The sequence below is a fragment of the Pseudochaenichthys georgianus genome, unplaced genomic scaffold (genome assembly GCF_902827115.2).
Source record: "Pseudochaenichthys georgianus unplaced genomic scaffold, fPseGeo1.2 scaffold_944_arrow_ctg1, whole genome shotgun sequence".
Classification (NCBI taxonomy): domain Eukaryota; kingdom Metazoa; phylum Chordata; class Actinopteri; order Perciformes; family Channichthyidae; genus Pseudochaenichthys; species Pseudochaenichthys georgianus.
The window spans coordinates 19,189-33,681 of NW_027263470.1; the positions used below are offsets into that span (position 1 = coordinate 19,189).

The 14,493-nt window shown below is 40.8% G+C and overlaps 1 long non-coding RNA gene across 3 annotated transcripts; it reads right to left on the minus strand.

The window, feature by feature from the left end:
* Positions 1 to 1,863: 1,863 nt before the first annotated feature.
* On the minus strand, positions 1,864 to 9,094 carry LOC139433679 (uncharacterized). Of its 3 annotated transcripts, none has more exons than XR_011643068.1 (4): positions 8,728 to 9,094; positions 4,503 to 4,616; positions 3,210 to 3,417; positions 1,864 to 2,287 (listed from the first exon to the last, which is right to left on the minus strand). It is a non-coding gene; the product is annotated as an uncharacterized lncRNA (long non-coding RNA). The 3 variants fall into 3 exon arrangements; XR_011643070.1 differs by having other exon boundaries at positions 4,444 to 4,616; XR_011643069.1 differs by lacking the exon at positions 4,503 to 4,616.
* Positions 9,095 to 14,493: the final 5,399 nt, after the last annotated feature.

The window sequence follows — 14,493 nt, forward strand, 5'->3', positions numbered from 1 at the left end:
AAGTTCATCAACATTGAAATATATGTTATTATCAAAATAATATTTAACTGTTGTCAAAACGTAGTGCAACTGTAGAAGCTCGCTCTGTTGTCTCACTGAAAGAATAACTTTTACCACGTTTTTTACAGACAATATTGAGAGATAAATAGCAGCAGTTCTCACTATGTGTTAAATATCTTTGCCTTCAATACATTAAATGGTAACACTTTACAATAAGGTACACACAATGTGCTTAGTTACTGAGGAACTACTAGATAGTTAATGGTTAGTTACTGAGGAGTTCCTCAGTGACTGCGATGGAGGAACTAATGGTTAGTTGCTGGTAAACAGACTGGGGGGTGCTGTATTAACGAATCATTCGTTAACTTAACGAGGAGTTCCTGGGAGACTTTGATTGAAGCAATGGTCCGCTGCAGCAGGGCACATTTAAACCTGCCATCTTCGGCTGGCTTGGGTCCCACCCTGGATCACCTGGTGGAGGTGGATCCGATTGACATTACCATTACTTAGGCCGTGTGGGTACGGTGAACTCAAGGAACGCAAACAAAAACGGTAGTTACCCATTACCTAATGCCTACTTAACCATTCGTTAAGCAGTGTGTGTCCCCTCAAGTAAAGTAATGCATCACAAACAGTAGTTACCCATTACCTAATGACAGTGGCGAGCCGTCAGGGCCCTCTAGGCCCTCTGTGAGGGCCTAAGATATTCTAAAAAATAATATTTGAAAACATAAAAAAAAACGTTTTTTTTTAAATATCTTTTAAAATATTTTTTTATTGTTACATTTTTCATTAGTTTTACCAACATAACTTGATTTAATTGTATTTAAAATAATATTTCCAAAGAAATAAATCCTTCGAATCTGCCTGTTCAGTTTCTGTTGGAATGTGAAGGGTTAAATGCCGTCTCTGCGACTGTGAAGACGGGAGAGCTTGTTGGTCCCTCTCTACATTCACAGAGGGCCCGCTATAGTACCTCAACGAGAGAGTAATGTCAAATGACAATTGACCAATCATATCTTCCCTCTAAATGGGCGGGCTTTATTTTTGCGGAATATATGACACGTTCCGCCCGCTGTGAGGTCTATGCATGGATGTATAATAAGAACGGGTCTATGCAAGGGGCGCAGTGACGCGTCCTAAAACCCGGAAGTAAGCTTCGCTCGGATTCCCTCGACAGAAAGCAGCGGGATTTCTCCATAGGATTTTGGAAAATAGCTCGAAATAAGATCTGTGGAGAACGAACCTGTTAGATAAATGTACGTTTTGTTCAGCCGGATAATATCCACATGTCTACCCTACTTTTATTATTTTCGAATCATAAATCTAATTGATAGATTTATGATCGATAGATTTATAATTAGCATAGGTTCGTTCATGATGGCTCATGTCAGTGATAGTGATGACATCGTTGCGAAATTATTAACTGAGTCATTTTCAAGATTGAGTTACAATGATAAACTGGAGTGGCAAAGGATCAGCTGCACGACCATCAAGTGCTTCATCCAAGAGGACAGGAGGATGGACTTTGTGTTTCAGTGATTTATCATAAAGGTAGGCCTAAGTCATTTTCAATGTGGGTTGCCGTGCCGACTTAATTCATTTGTAATTGCTACTTGGCTGTGGGCGCCCTGTCATGATAGGTGTTTATATAAATGGTGTTGTTCTGTGTGGTAGGGGGTCGCTGTCATTGATGCGTTTTGCACCCCGGGCCACTGTTTTGATATTCCGCTGAAGTATACGCTGTGACGTAATATCTCTTCTTCTTTTTCTAGAGGGAAGGGGGGTCAGAGGGCCTAGGTATAAAAGTCACGGCTCGCCATTGCCTAATGATAGACAAACAAACAAACAAACCCTGTGCACTCAAGTTTACATTTTTATTTAAACAACAATCCAAAGGACACTAATAATGAAAACGAGGTTGCATCAGAACTTGCGAAAGTGGCGTATGTCATGCAGCAATCCTCGCAGTCTCCAGACCTGGGACTTGTACGTTGACCAAGCCCGCTCAATGTTTTGGGTGTGGGCTCCTGTGTCTGGGTTCACAAATGACCGGCTGTGGTTCACAGAGAAATGGACAAAGCCACTTTCTGCGATTGCGGTGGTGTCTGCCCTCCACATGTCCGTTATCACCGTGGTCCCTTGGCGAACGTATTTTGTGACCAGAGGAATTAAGTGGCGCCGTGATCTTTGTTTCACCGGCCTCCGGATAGGTCTTCTCCTTTTTCCTCTGATGCCCAAAGACCCTATTTTCTCCTCCTCCACGTAGGACCGAACCTTCCCCTACCTACCATAAAGCAGTGAAAAAGGACAACACAGTTATATAAAAATCAACATCAGGCATTTCAATTGATAAACAAAGTGAAATGTGTTTATTTGCTTTCTTTTACAATTTAAAAATATTCACTTCCTTTCTCAAAAAAGAAGAGAAACTAATTAAAATGTCGTGGTACAAACAGAAAGGCTGTTTAATTTTATTAAGTTAAAGTTTGCTTATTTTGCTGCAAGAAACATGAAAATGTAAGATATATATTGGAATTAGATGATATATAAATAAGATTATGCACTTTTAAAATGTTAGTAATACAAAGAAAGAATAAGGATTTATTTCCTTAATGATCTGATTGGATGAGATCATGCTTAGCTTCTGTTATGTGACTGTGTATACACTGTGGAGCTGGCTCTCTCCAATGTATACTTTATCTCGCCAGTCACAAGGGTGTGAAATGACACAATTATAAAATGACATTACTTTGCTCATTCATTTGTTAATCTCTGACCTTAAAAGATATTAGGGATGCCAGCGATTATTCGATTATTCGCTACAGTCTCCATAATCGAATATTATTTTTAAAAATCGATTTTTTTTTTATTTATGTTTTTTTTTTCTGGCTTAGTTTCAACCAAAATATATATAAATATATATATGCTAATAATAGTAATAGTATTAATAATTGTAAATGGTCATTGGTCACACCACCAGTTTGTTTTACTGTAGACTTGGAGGAAGCCTGCGTGCAGAGCAGACTGCTGCTGCAGCACGCTACACCCCGACCGATCGATTATTATTCGTCAGGGCTGCCGAATAATCGATTTTGATCATGGTCAGTTTCTGGCAACCCTAAAAGATATGTTGTTATTTCACCTTGAAAAACAAAGGTTTTAGTTTTAGTGAGGCCAAAGGCTAAGGCTCTGTCGTTTATACACACCTTCCTTTTGTGGTAGAAGCTGCTTTCGTCCAGCATGACAAATTCGTTTGGTCCTCCAAGTCTCTGCTTTCCCCTCCTTTCTCTCCTCTTGATTGCACTCTTGCAGACCTTCCTCAACTTCAGCCACATTGTTGACAGCGTGCGACTGCTTCCTGCCACGCCGTCCTGCAGCATGTCGACTTGCCTTAGCTGCAGTCCCTGGGGAAATCTGTTAAAGATCAATATAGAATTACTAAATATGAACAAAAGCATATGAAGAAGAACGCATTCAGCACCAGTGGCTAATGTATAATTATATAATTCACATTAGACATTTGTTATTACTCAAGATGAAACAGAATATTTTAATGTTGCGAATTAATTATATCTATCAAGTTTCCCTGTATCCGAGCATCTACACATGTTAAGCTATTAGAATAATCACACATTGTAACATTCTGAAGCCATTTTCTTGTTGAGGAACATTTTGAATGCAGGACTTTTACTGTAACAAAGTATTCGTACACTCTGGTACTTCTACCTTTACTCTAATACAAGATCTGAGTACTTATAGTCAAGTGCAATATCTGAGTACTTCTGTTTTACTCAAGTACAATATCTGAGTACTTCTACTTTTACTCAAGTACAAGATCTATTCTGTTTATAGCCTATGAGAAAAACTATTAGAAAATGAAAGCTAAAGCTAATGTTAGCAGATAGTGACAATGTATGCTAGTTAGCTAGCTCAACGATTCCTTAAATAATATTGCGACAGAAACATTTTTCTGTTCACATCACGCTCTGCCGCTCCAACAGGGAGCTCTGCTCTGAACACCCGAACGGTAAAGCGATACGTCCGTTCTTATTGTGCATCCATGGGTAAAGGTAAAACCTTTATATATACAGTATATGGTTAAGGGTACAACGCATACAGAACACGTAACATGAAGGTGCCGGGCGGCGCGGTCCCGTGGGTTGGATGCGCGTTCATAATGCCGAGGGAAATAAATCTTGAGTGTTCTCCTCAGAGTCCGGCGCACTTCCTGGGGGCTTGGTGTGTGAAAGCGGCGCCATTGTGCCCCGCCACACCTCCAAGCAGCCTGCGTTGTGAATTGCCAAATAACTAGCGCTTAGTCCGCTAGCTCAATGCTAACATATAATGGATAACGTTATTGACGCGCTAACTGAAATGAGCATTTAGATATCGGTAATGTTAAACAACAGTCAACATGCTTAAAATAAACGTAATACTTACAGGCATTCATTTGCTGTGCTTTGAGGAAATGACTGATATTATTGATGAATTCATATGACCTGTAAATGTATTTCATCCAGCTGAACAAGGACAATGTGCTCCTCTGAAACAGGGACAGTGACCTCACTGACTTCTTCGTCGTTTTCCCTCGGTGTTTTTTACGTCGGCACTTCCTACAAAAGACAAATCGTAAATTCCTAGTCCTTTTTTCCTGATAAAGAACTTATCTTTGTAACATTACATATCAGTAAACAGAGGAAGTCATCGTTAAAACCCATGCTAAAAATGTACGACTTACGGCCCCTACACACGGCGGCGTGCGTTGCCCCTTGGCGGTGGGCGTGTCTTGAGCTTGGGGAGTCAACGCGAGCAGCCCGACCAACAACCAACCACATGAATGTCCCGGACATACAAATCAAAGCATTCATGCTACATCCATGCTGGCTACATATACTGTCTCTGCTTGCTAGCTGTCCATTCAAACGAAGTGCACTGGATATAAACTCCCCAGACAGGCGGAAACCTACCAGTTTCCCCCACTGCCTCTGCCCCCCCCCCCCATGCCTGGCTCCTCCGGTTTGTATCCCTGCATGTTCCCGACCGCCACGATCATTTCCTCCTCCTTTTGTTGACATATGGGAAATAGCTGCGGTCCGGCTCTCCCAACCATTCAATTAATTTTTTCTTTTTTTTAAAAGTCTGTCTTCCGTCAATAAGACTGAGTACTTTGGTGTGCAGTGTCATGATAACCAAACACCTGACTACTGCGGCGTTACTACTACGTTACTGCGCCCCGGCCCGTCCACAAACCCTGACACCCAGCGGAGTTCAAGATGTGCTGCCGCTGAGCGCACTAGCGCCCTAGCACCCTGATCCTCATTTCTTGTTCACACGATTCAAACCAATAGTTTTGATGTTTTGAATCAGGTATTTCATCTTCCTTGTTCAATTGACAAAGCACAACTTCTTTATATTCACTGATATACAATTAAAATATTAAAACCGTAATAAAGTGTTAATGCGCTGAAAATCGAGATCCGGCTGGAGCACTATGCAAGACACGCCCCTTCATAGCATTCAAGTGCTACGATTGGCCATGAGCCTGTCACGTGCATCTCGGCTAGTGATAAAACCATAGACTGTATGTATAAAGGATAAAACTCAACCTCTCCATTTTATATGCAAAGGCTATCTATGCTCTAGTCTAGTCTACACGCTAGAACTGAAAATGGACTCGAGGAGAAGCAAGCGAAAGAGGATGGGGCCCCCGAAGCGTTTAGTGTCAGAATCATAGACTGTATATATAAACTAACTAAGTAATAAGGTCTAACTCCGAATGACAGGAAGGCAGAAAGCGCATTATACAAATAATAATACTCATAATAATAGCAGACATTTTTTAACAATGACCACAATATCATTATTTTAATAAACCAAATATGAACAATTGAGGGAAATGAGGAAGAACTGATGATTAAAATGTGGCCTTTGTGCCCTGTCATGTGGCCTTTGTGCCCGGTCATGTGGCCTTTGTGCCCTGTCATGTGGCCTTTGTGCCCTGTCATGTGGCCTTTGTGCCCTGTCATGTGGCCTTTGTGCCCTGTCATGTGGCCTTTGTGCCCTGTCATGTGGCCTTTGTGCCCTGTCATGTGGCCTTTGTGCCCTGTCATGTGGCCTTTGTGTCCAAGCCTGATCCTTAGTCTGAAAATCTGATTTGACTCCAGTACAAAACCTGCATACTGACCCAGCTGGAAAACTCTGAACAAATCCCCCGAGCCCATGGGCTCCAAGATTGTCAGCTATAACACACTGGACAGAACCTTTGACAAACTGACCAAGCTGAGATATAAATACACCGTGCTGTTCTAATATGCTTAAGTCTTGCAAGAGAGGCTCCAACACTTTTCCATAGCCATAGGTCTTAACATCATCAGATTTGCATAGAACAGCTAAATAGATTGAGTTTAGTGTTGAATGGGAACCTGGTGGCAAATTACCCAAAACCCAATATACACCACAACGTTTGTGTGTCTTTCGAGATGTCCCAAGAGGGTTACACATCTCAAAATCATCAACATAAAGATTTACAGAGATTCTCAAACCTTCATCAGAAAAAAACGAATTCTGTTTATAGTACTCACCGTCTCTTACAGTTCTGTACCAACCTGATCTCACCAGAATGCGTGACTCCACCACGACTCCTTAACACCGCATTGCATGGTGGAGTCACGAACTTTGTTACATTTGCGTGTCGGCACCACGCAAACAACCCCAATGTAAAGTGAATGAGGCTCCTTTGTCGTGGTGCACACACGCATTTCTACCACATCCTGCAGTGAGCTTTTATACTATAAAACGTTTTAAAAATCTACTTTATAGCTTGTAGTAACTCGCGGGAGGCTTCTTCTATTTTATTTGTATTCATAATAATTTTTATTTTTCGTCAGAATGTATTATGGTGCATTAGTTACGAATTGTTGTTCTCAAAAAACAGTGCATTGTGGGTAATACAACTGTGATTTGTATTAAATTAGTTAGTTTTTAAGGAAGGCCAGAGCTTCAGCTGTGTCCAATAGATTGTTCCCTTTAGTTAACGTTTTTTTAAAAGAACATTATATTCCGATTTGATCCTGTCCCCTTTATTGTATGACGGAGAGCAATGTGAGCGTCCATTCCCATTGGATAACGCAGGATTTTACACCCGGAAGTAAGTATTCTCTTTACTGTGGATTGATTTCACAGTGCTATCTGCACGACTCAAAAACACCAGAGTATCCTTGTTGATTACACAACATTGATTGGTTTAAATTGTGTACAATGCTTTTGTAATTTTCCCCTTCGATTCGGAGAAACAAATATTTGTTCAGTTTAGGATGGCCGAAGACACTACACTACCCAGAATCCTCCATGACCTCCACCCGACGCTCCGACCACATCACCCCTATCCTCCATGACCTCCACCCGACCACATCCCCCCTATCCTCCATGACCTCCACCCGACCACATCCCCCCTATCCTCCATGACCTCCACCCGACGCTCCAACCACATCACCCCTATCCTCCATGACCTCCACCCGACGCTCCGACCACATCACCCCTATTCTCCATGACCTCCACCCGACGCTCCGACCACATCACCCCTATTCTCCATGACCTCCACCCGACGCTCCAACCACATCACCCCTATTCTCCATGACCTCCACCCGACCACATCCCCCCTATCCTCCATGACCTCCACCCGACGCTCCAACCACATCACCCCTATCCTCCATGACCTCCACCCGACCACATCACCCCTATCCTCCATGACCTCCACCCGACGCTCCGACCACATCACCCCTATTCTCCATGACCTCCACCCGACGCTCCAACCACATCACCCCTATTCTCCATGACCTCCACCCGACGCTCCGACCACATCACCCCTATTCTCCATGACCTCCACCCGACCACAATCACCCTATTCTCCATGACCTCCACCCGACGCTCCAACCACCATCACCCCTATCCTCCATGACCTCCACCCGACGCTCCGACCACATCACCCCTATCCTCCATGACCTCCACCCGACGCTCCGACCACATCACCCCTATCCTCCATGACCTCCACCCGACGCTCCGACCACATCACCCTATTCTCCATGACCTCCACCCGACACTCCGACCACATCACCCCTATCCTCCATGACCTCCACCCGACGCTCCGACCACATCACCCCTACCCCTCCATGACCTCCACCCCGACCACATCACCCCTATCCTCCATGACCTCCCACCCGACGCTCCGACCACATCACCCCTATCCTCCATGACCTCACTGGCTCCCCATCAACACCGCATGACTTTATAATATTACTTTTCACTTTCAAAGCCCTCAACAACCCCCCCCCCCCCCCCCCCCCTACCTCTGTGACCTCATCCAACCCATGTTCTCTGTTTGACTGTGAGGCAAACAGAGACAACATAAGCAAACAAGTTGTAAGACTAGGTCAAACATAAAATGATAATAAAAAGACAGTATTTTAAAGAAACTATTAAGCATTACAAAAATAACAAAGACGAGTATGAAAACCACATTTAAATATACAAAAAAAAATACATTGCTGTGAGGGATTAATTTAGTCTTTACTCAAGATATTTGACCTTTCGGCCTGTTGACGTTTTACGACCGAACCTTTACTTTACGTTATACACATGCGTGCGAAATTTGGTGAGTTTTCACATATGTTGCGGGGGTCAAACTTTACTTTACGAACCCTAACCCTTTGCTATTGCGGACATTACCAGTTGTATGACCAGTCAGCTCTCGGTCACAAGAGCCGTAGCGTCAGATGAGTGATTCAGTCTCCAGGTGCTCACGGATACCTTCCCCCAACATGCTGATCAGCTCTCGGTAAACTAGTTAAAGGGTCTGCCAAGATGCGAGGCGGATCAGATTTGACCACCCGTGCAGTCAGAGCCTTTGACTGCGGGACTTGTGATGTGAATTCTCCGGCCGAAGCTTGTATTAAACTACCAGTGTGTGACATCAGAACTCCTGCTCGTGTCTCCTTCGTGAGTCGGTGACTCCCACTGCATGTCTACACAGAAGTTGGGCTGTGTAGACATGTGCAAAGTATATTCAGAGAGCTGAGCATGGACACGGTATGAAGACAAAATAACATGTTCTTCACATGATGTGCTAATGTGATGCACTGTCACCATCTGCTGGCGGAGAGTTGTAACTGCAACGCCAAAAAGTTCTATAGGCCCTGGCTGCGGAACGCGGAATGGGGCGGGGTCGGATGTGGGCGGGGCTGGACGTCCGATGGGCGGGGTGTATGGATATCCTAATGACACAAACAGCATCATCTGCTGGACAACTACAATAAGTACAAATACAAATCTGCACTGACTAAATATAATTAATCTGCACTCGACTAAATATAATTTAAAAACTAAATATAAAAACTTCCTACTAATTAAATGCATGAATGTATTTAAATATGTGGTATACAAATTCATATATTCTATATTAGTGTATTTAAGTTCATTATTTAATATTTGTTTTAAATGATAGTGTATTTAAGTATATTATTTAATATTTGTTTTAATTGATTATTCATTTAGTCAGTTCTGTGCATACTCATATAGTCCATATATTTCAAATGATACGTTGCACTGCATTTCATAGAATGATAGAAAAAGCATTTATTATTTACAACATTTATCATATAACAGAACAATCATTAAGATAACAGAACCGAAAAAGCAAATACAGTAAATATAAAAACCAAAGCAAGTATACAAAAAAAAAATCTATACAACAGTGAAAGGCTTTGCTGATGCAAACATTCAACCGCACTCTTCAAAACAGGCATGAACCTTAAGGTTTTCTTTATCAATGCACTGCTCAAAAAACATTAAATAGTCCGACTCAAATTTGAACCTGAACATAAATGCTGTGCTGCCTGGGGATGCTCCAAGCGCTCAGAGAAAGGAGTATGAATGTCAGGTTTCCCCACTGACACAGAGAGGAGGAAAGAATGGCTGGCTCAAGGCAGCAGGAGCAATTTAACTATTGTTTAGAGTATAGGTGAGGTCCTGATTAATTTATTCCGGTAAATTACTCTGACCTCACTAATTGACCTGACCGAAGTTACTGAGTCTATGTAAGTTTACTGCTTGGCTCAGATCCACCAAACGTCAGCAAGATCTCACCTCTATTAACTCCCCGAAGAACCAGGTTCAATTAACTGCTGTTTCTATTCAGACAACTCTTTTTAATCTGTTTAAGCGATCCCGAAGGATTTTGGTATCAGTAAATGGGGTGTGTTCCTACCTAAACGTGTGTGTGGCAGGGTGCAGTCTTACCTTTGAAGCAGGAGAGGAGAGCACAGATTTTCCCTTTTATTGTCCCAATCCAAAAGGTGAGATCAGTTTATTTGAAGAAAAAGTAGGTCCAAACCAATACAGAGTCTTTACCTTTTAACACATTATAATCATACAAAACATATCATGCTGGGGTTATATTTTTTATCTAAAATCTTAATTCATATTCATTCAAATCATCAAATCATGTATTCTGGTAGTTCTAATAACGTCTTCCAGCAAAAGTCTAATCATGTATTCTGGTAGTTCTAGCAACGTCTTCCAGCAACCACTTACCGAGAGCCATCTAACCCAGCTCTGAGGGTCAGAGCTTACCGGGAGAGAGTATACCAGGGGTTTCCCCCTCTCTCCCCCTCAAATCATTCCACTCAGCAAACAAAGAAATTCACTCAGCATTTCAACCAAGAAATTCACTCAGCTTTCAATGAAGAAAATCAAGAGATATTTACCAAGTTTGAGAGAACCTTACCGAGAGCTATTAACCCAGCTCTGAAGGACAGAGCTTACCAGGAGAGAGTATACCAGGGGTTTCCCACTCTCTCCCCCCGAAATCCCAAAAAGCCAGTCTTTTTATGCTCAAAAAACCGGATAGAAAACCCCACAAACACCTCCTCTATACCCAACCAACATATTCTATTGGCTCTGGCATAAGACACACCTTCCCAAGTTTTGTGTAAAACAAAACATGACTAGACATATTCTATGACTATGACATAACCACCCTTTTGAGGCCTCAATGTGTTTCTCCTTAAGTCCGGAGCCCCCCTCCCTGCTGTGAGAGGAGAGGAAAGAACTGCCTACTCTCTTATCAGAGATTAGGGCATAAATCATTATAGGTCTTACACTCAACTAAACAAACCACTTTGCTTTGTTTATGCTGTAAATATAGAAAAACCTAAAATATGAAGCATTTTCATTGTGGGTTACACAAGAATATAATTGATTATATTTGATTACAACTAACTTTCGTTTTAAGTATTCAACATATGAAGCTCTCAACAAGTGTTAAATAACCAGCATCTTCACCCTAATCAACGACCAGCCCGTTGTACTGTGTGTGCCATATCACGTCTTTAATTCATGTTCTTGATGCGATGCGTATCTTACTGCTCTCCTGGGGAACAACCTGCTGATGATCTCTGTTGTTTGAAGTGAAGTTCATGTGATGTCATTTTTTTTTAGAACAGTATTTTGAAAAGCCAAACTTTACCTAATTCTAAACTTAGCAGCTTCTTAGACAGATTTGGTAAATGCACTGACTGTTCAGATAATTCAAAAATAATAGGAATGATTTATGAAACAAATCACTAATAAAATAGATCATCTGTTTGAATAAAGGCTTTGGGCTTTATCTGCAATACACTCACAGGGCAGCTCGTGCACTACACCGGGTGGGTTGGCAACACTTTGAGTGGAATGCTTGGAGTCTGGAGAAGACTTGGAGCATTCTTACACCGTCATCTCATGATGTCCTTTTCTTTTCTCTGTAGAGGCAACAATGAAGAAGTGGCCACACACAACGAAGGGTCCAGCCATCAACAACAAGCTGCAGAGCTCAGGGCTCGTCAAAAGCAGACAAAATAATTGACATTTATTGACAATTTAATGACTTATACATTTTGTGTGTTGTATTTTTTTATGTAGGCTATGTATAAACCTTGAACATAGGTGTAAATAAACATATATGCACATATAGGCTAAACTTATATGTGCATATATGTGCAACCTATATGTGCATATATGTTCAACCTATATGTGCATATACACTGCACCCATATATGTACATATATGTGTGTGCATATATGGATATATATGTACATATATGTGTGTGCATATATGGATATATATATGTACATATATGTTCAGAGACATATATGTAGGGGTCCAATTTCAGATATGTCACATATATGTTAAACATATATGTGACATATATTAAAAATATATAGGTTCATATATATTCCTTCCATGTGGGTATGCTCACGTTCTTAATCTTGTCCTGACTGAAACTACCCAAACTGCCATCGAATGTGGAACTCTGTTCAACCTAATCAATGCCATAGCAGTGTTGATCAGGGAGTCACATCAGAGGTCAGTCTGTGGTCATGTGCGCGTTCATGTGTGTTGGAGGAGGGGCTCTGTGAGGAAGTCTGAAGTTGGTGCATCATGGCATGTGGCTCATTAAAAAATAAGTACAGCTATTATCTCCCTCTTGTATAACTGGTCGGCCCACCTGCAGCAGGTACAGGGCTGCCAACTCTCACGCAACTGGCGTGTGACACACGCTTTCACTCTCACGCTCTCATGCTGCCCAAACTATTCTCACGCCAGAAACAAGAATACCGAAGACTAGAAACGGTTTTGAAAACTTTTGTCACGTAGTGATCGTCTTCTCAATAGAGCATCTTTGATAATGTCTTCTGGCCAATCAGAATCACGATAACGGCGTGGTGTTGTTGCAGGAAGTCCCGACGGAGAATCCTTTTGCTGTAGGGCTACATCGATACAACATTACGTGTTGATAGAAATCAACACGTAATGAACTCAGACCCCACGGTGTGATGATTGATAGGTGTGTGGGCTGTCTTTCATTTTGACACACAGAACAATGGGGGCTATCCACCCTTATCCACAATGTAAAGTCATTCACAGCCTCCCCTTAGCAAAAAAATCTATAGAATACTATAGAAAAATCTATGGACGAATTCTATAGAAAATTTCTGTAGAATACTACAGGATTTTTGCAGACATACTATAGAAATTGCCTACGTGTTTTACTATAGATTCTGGGAAATAATCTATAGAATACTATAGTATAGAAAATATATACTGTGTAGATGGTTTTTTTGTAGAAAATAATCTATAGACTCCTATAGAAAACCCCATGGATGCTTTCTATAGAACTGTTCTGTAGAATACTATAGAATTTGTGACCTATATTCTATAGAATCTGTGGACATTTCTATAGTACTTCTTTGAAGAATACTATAGAATGTTTGCAGATATTCTATAGAATTTATCTATGGATTTTACTATAGATTCTGCAAAATAATCTATAGAAAAATCTATTGATGTTTCTGTAGAATATACTGCAGGATATTGGCAAATATTCTATATAATTCACCTATGAATTTTACTATAGATTCCACCAAATAATTTATAGAATCCTATAGAAAACTGCTATTGTTTTCTATAAAATTGTTCTGCAGAACTTATAACATTAATTTACGGGAATTGTCCTTAAAGGTTTTACAGAATTTTACAGATGTATCTGCTCTTTTTACAGTCAATAACCTTTAATAAAAGTACAGCACTAAAACTTCTACGGGCAAAAAACCCGTAAAAAAACGGTCAAATGACTGGCAGCAGGCTGCCAAACAAAAACCATAAAATTAAAGTAAAAATACTTTAACTGAAATAAAGTGCAAAAGCAATTAGTATACAGAAATGGTCCTTAAAGATTTTAGAGGAAACCTTCCTCTCTTTTCAAAATCCATTGTCTTAAAATGTTACATTAAAATACCTTAAATAAAGTTCTGATGAGAAAAACAGTTTTTTACATTTTCTTTTATTAGATTTGTAGGATCAAACACTAAAATAAATACAGAAACTAAAGTTCTACAGGGAGAATACTGTTATTTTACAGCTTTCTAACATTTTCCAAGTTGAATTTTTTAAGATTACTTTGAAACATTCTCAACTGAAAATAACAGAAATTGCAAAATGGCGACATATGTTCACATAGTCAATTTGAAGGAGCAGTGTGCAGGATTTAGTACGTCTAACAATGGGGATGTAGGTTCCAACCAATGGATAACTTATTCACTCACCCTCCTATCCCAAGTTTGTAGGATAATGTATATTGGCTGCAAAAAACTTGAGGCCCAATCATGTTTTCTCTGTCCATTCTGCGCTACTGTAGACGTGGCAGTGCAACCTAGAGGACAAACAGATCAGAATTAGAAACGGGTTTATTGCCAGGTATGTTCACACGTATGAGGAGGTGTCGTGCATACAAATAAAAAAATGTAAAAACTACACAGATAGCGAACTATATTAAGAAATAGAATGCAATAAATTATAGAATATAAAATATGGGCAGTAAGAAATATTTAAACATTGCATTATTTACCATCCTGTGATCTCCATGCAGAGTCTGCGTTGTGGCTGAGGTAAAGTGTC